Here is a 5,070-nt window from a genome sequence, read left to right as displayed (position 1 = left end):
CTGTTTCACAAAGAGTGTCATTTTGACATTTTTCACACATATTAAGAAAATTATTAAAAGTATAATTTTGTCCCTTATTAATACATTAAATAATTTGTTTTTATCTAATAAATACATTAAATTAATAGGGTTAAAACTGGAATATTGTTTAAAATTTTGCATTGAAAATATAAAACAACACTCTTTGTGAAACAAAAATAAAACCTTAAAACGACACTCTTTGTAAAACGAAGGGAGTATGATTTTTGTTTTAATGTTTAGGTTTTCTAATTTATGAGACACTTCGTTTTATTAAACGGCTCCAGGTACACAATTATTAAGGTTGACTAATTTTGTAACTAAATTGACCCGGTCAACATAAATTTGTATTTATTTTGGCTCAATAAAGAGTTTGAACTTATCTTGGTAAAAGTTAGATAGTTGGGTTGATTGACTGGCAGTTTTTATACATATATGTGCACATGTTAAGTTGAGAGCAAGTTTAAGTGATGTTGATGTGTCAGGCTAAGCTCAAAAAAAAATATATATATATATATATATATAACTTTGAATGACTCTCTAAGTTGTGTAAGTCATTAAAAAATATCTTTCAACAAATTGAGTCTTACTTACAAGATATTACGGAAGCTTGATTTATTTGGTTTTGTTTTATTATTTCAAATGGCTACTCTAAAATTTTATATCTAATTTTACGATGGTTAATTATTACAATAAATCACTTATTATCTTTACTATGAGAGAATCTTTACATCATGCAGTATTTAGTTTAGTTTTATAAATAACTAGGTGAATACTTGTGCATATGCGCGATATTTTTTTAATATTTGTTTTAAATATTTGCAAAATCATCTAAACTTTATTATTTAAGTCACATTATCATCATTCTCCAAAAAGTTGCTATCCCATGTAATTAGTTTTGGTTTATTCTCATGAAATTGCTTATGTGATGGACTTTTGATATCTGGATTTGCCAATTTTAGAACGTACAAGAAAACTTTAATGAATATAAATTTATAGTCACAACCATAAATCAATAGTTATAGATTGCAGTTAGAGTGAAGAAAGGACATTGTTTTTGGCTAATGAGGTGACATTGTGAGAATTCGTTTGTTGGAGTTTGATATGAATTCAAAATTGTGACTGCATACAATGAGTATTGATCAAATATTTAGCCAAGTCAAAACTGTGTTACTTTTGTGGAGTTTGATATGAATTCAAAATTGTAAATATTCCGGATGTAATTCAATTAAAAAAAACATTGATCAATCTTTAGGCAAGTCAATGAGGTTTTTTTTCTTTTTTCTATTATATAAATATATAGTACAACTTAAATATGCACATTACACACCAAGTAACCATGCAAATACACAACCAAATAGGTATTGTAAGCAAAATTGTGAAGAATCACAAAACAGCTGTCAACCATACACAACATTCATTTCCGAAGAAGGCAATACAGGATAAAAGACTGCCGTCTTACTTGCAACGTTTTCGACTTCCATGTATTAAGATCTCGGGGTCGTTCCATGAACCTTTGTCTGAATGCATAGATTCATCTTTATCTGCGCAGCAGGGCCGGCATTTAGCACGTGTGACATGATATACATCACAGAGTCCAATATGATTTGAGGTTTATTATAGTTTTTTAAAACATTTGTTTTTAAAAAAAATTATGAAAAAAATATAAACAAATTTTAAGTACAACATGTAATGTCAAGTGTATAATAGAAGGTTTTTACAGAAACTTTTTTTATCATAATTAATTTTATTCTCATTGTTTATAAATGGTTTATAACGTATATATTTAGTTTTTGATAATTCTTTTCATATATTTTTGATGGTTAAAGTGTTTAATATTAAATTATTAAATTAATTATTCAAGTGATTGTTTACTCACTTCTCACTTATATATATGATAAATATTTTTATTAGTTTACCATATAAATATTTTAAAAATTACATATTATAAAGTCTATTATAAATTAGCAGCACAGGGTCTCAAATTTTTTCGAACCGGCACTGCTGCGCAGGTACAAGTACCACCCACAAAGGCAGTTCACTAAACAAACAATGAGAAGAGAGTCTTTAGATGCTTATCTGAAGATAAAACAACAGTTCCAAAGTCACATGTAAAGAGTTATCAAGTTAGCACTTGGCGTGAATGATTTCTAGCAGTTTGCTTTGGTATTGGTTGCCAAGAACCTGCCATTAATGAACAGAAGCAGAGGTTTTTTACTAACTAACCGAGACTGCTATAGACTATAGTCTTTCAAGTGGAAAAAGAAGTAAAGTTTGGATCTTGAAATGAAAGGAAAGCTTAATTACCTGAATCTTAGCTGTGGTCTTTGGGTCAAGAAAAGACTATACCATTTCCTTTAGATGACGGATCGTAAATGGACTTCGGTACCAGTGATACTGAGTATTAGTGTCAGTAAAAAAATTTGTGATTGGAAAGGCCTTACTGAAAGGGGCTTTTTTTCTCCCAAAAACCGTCTCGACAGACATTCCATCCTCGTGGCTCACCGGCTGACAACATTGTAGTTCAGTGAAAGAAGGGGAATTCGATTTACGTATCTATTAAGGTAAATAGTAAGAAACATAGAGGAATAGACATAACGAAACTTTTTAGACGAGAGTAAATTCAGCCTGTTATTAGTGACTCTTCCTGAGATATTAATGAGTAATGGGGCAGTTATTACCATTGACTCTTCACGTCCTTCACCAAACCGTAACGCCATATCACACAAAGCTTGTCTTGTAGATTCTACATTCATTGGCTCACCATACGAGAAGCTGTGGTTCTAGGCTACAGAGAAACAAAAAATAGTTGGTAACATATTGATGTAAGAAAGGAACCACGAGAAGCAAAAACTGAGATGTCACTTGAGTCTTCACTCGTGCGTGCTTCAGCAATCAGATAACTCATTGGACAACCTATATGGTCATCAATTGCCATTGTCTTCTCCATACTGCTCCGCTTCTGAAGATTAAAAGAGAGACTGACAAAGTAGTGTGTGACTATTATTATTGGTAAACTTAAAATGATTTTACTTTTGTTTTATACCTTTATGACTCATGCCTCACCAAGATTAAGTTTCTGATGCAAATAGAACCCAATAAAGACAGATAAAAACAAAAAATTACATCTAAGATGCTTACAATGGAAAGTTGAATGAATCGGAATCAACCAGTTGGATTTTGCTGAACATAGCAAGACTGTTAATACAAAGACGAGGCGCAAAGGGATACGCTTCTCGGACTTCAGAACAACTCCTCAGTATAACCAAGCTGCAACAATTTGAAAGCCTTGAGAATCAATGGATACACAAGTGCACACACCCAATCTACGCATATACCAACATAGCACATTACTAAATTAATTAAAAAAGAACATATCTTTGATTCTCGCTCTTTGTCAACACAGGAAAACCCCGTTTCCCCCAATATTCTGGAAGCCGCTATTTTCTAGGGAAGCGATATACTGTAGTAGCTAGAGTATACGAGAAATTACCTTGATAGATTCATTGGCAATACTCAATGTGAAATAGACATGTGTCATACACTAATACTCAGTCCCTAAGAACAAAAATACCCGAGAATGATCTATGTTATCGATTCGACTCGATTTGTTCGATCCAATCTACTTCGATCTTAGCTCACTCTCTCTCTCTCGATTCGCTGGTTTTAGCTTGTGGAAGGAAAACTAACAACACACGCACGTATAGAGTTCCCCGAAACCTGGGTACATCTCTCTTCAGGAACAGCACCTGGAAATCCACTATACGAGCTTCGAGTTACAGAGAGATTTCTCGTTCTAAGATTACAGATCAAGGAGAGAGACAAACTAACTAAATATAGACGTTAGAGTTTGTTAAAGCTTATCCTTTCTCCAAAACGACCTGATCGCTTGCCTTTGGGCCACACCGTTTCACCTTGGCCCAATACTCTCTGTTGGACTCATAACCAGCTCAACCGTTCTTAATTTAGCTGGACCAAAGTATTAAACCGAGAACCAATTTCTCACAAATCTCCTCCTTGGTTTCGATTTCTTTCAGTTCCAGCTAAAAGAAACTTTGAAGATCTCCATTCCTGATGTGCTTCTCAAACACCGATCAAAGCACATTGCAGATTTCAACTTATGAACTCTGACTCCCTTCACTTCCTGATCACCAGAAGCAAACATAATGCGATTCCTTAAACCCGGAATCCCTCAAACCAACACCTGATTTGAGGCATTAACGTCATCACCTGATCAACAGCAATGACGTTTCACCACCAACTTAGGCAGTGATCTTTAAAGTCTCCAGGCACCTGTTAAACGCATTCCCTGATAGAACTTTGGTTAACATATCCGCTGGATTCTTTGTAGTATGAATCTTCAATACTGACACATCTACTTGCACTATAACATCTCTGATGAAATGATACTTAGTAGCCACATGCTTCGTTCTTTCACTAAACATGTTGTTCTTTGCCAAACAGATCGCACTTTGCGAGTCACAATGAACTTCTGCTGCTCCCTGTTCATAACCCATTTCTTCACATATACCTTTAAGCCAAAGTGCCTCTTTCACAGCTTCAGATAAAGACATGTACTCAGCCTCCGTTGTGGATAAAGCAACCACCTTCTGTAGACAAGATCTCCAGCTCACCGTATTACCTCCAACAGTGAAAACGTAACCAGAGATAGATCTTCGCCTGTCCAGATCCGCTGCATAGTCTGAGTCGCAATAACCCTTTACCTTAAACTCCTCTTCTTTGTTGAACGTTAGGCAGACTTTAGCAGCTCCCTTAATATATCTCATAATCCATTGAACTGCAAGCCAATGTGTTCTCCCAGGGTTCCCCATGTACCTGCTTACCAACCCCACTGAGTAAGCTAAGTCTGGTCTAGAACCCACCATTGCATACATCAAGCTACCAACAGCACTCGCATACGGAACTTTGTCCATCGTTCCAGCTTGATCTGCAGCCTCTTTCTCTGTAAGACTCTGCAACTTAAACTGTGAACCCATAGGTGTAGTGACTGACCTGCACTCCCACATGCCAAACGTCTTGAGAAACTTATTC

General features: G+C 35.0%; 1 long non-coding RNA gene across 4 annotated transcripts; it reads right to left on the bottom strand.

Moving 5' to 3' along the window:
* Nucleotides 1-1,380: 1,380 nt before the first annotated feature.
* On the bottom strand, nt 1,381-4,323 carry LOC112086389. 4 transcript variants are annotated; one of them, XR_002899505.1, is made up of 4 exons: nt 2,884-4,323; nt 2,700-2,806; nt 2,326-2,526; nt 1,381-2,202 (listed from the first exon to the last, which is right to left on the bottom strand). It is a non-coding gene; the product is annotated as an uncharacterized LOC112086389 (long non-coding RNA). The 4 variants fall into 4 exon arrangements; XR_002899503.1 differs by having other exon boundaries at nt 2,700-3,344; nt 3,512-4,323; XR_002899504.1 differs by having other exon boundaries at nt 2,700-3,288; nt 3,512-4,323.
* Between the last annotated feature and the right edge of the window lie 747 nt (nt 4,324-5,070).

This window comes from Eutrema salsugineum, unplaced genomic scaffold (assembly GCF_000478725.1).
Source record: "Eutrema salsugineum unplaced genomic scaffold, Eutsalg1_0 scaffold_20, whole genome shotgun sequence".
Lineage (NCBI taxonomy): Eukaryota > Viridiplantae > Streptophyta > Magnoliopsida > Brassicales > Brassicaceae > Eutrema > Eutrema salsugineum.
This window is presented reverse-complemented; position numbering and strand designations above follow the sequence as displayed.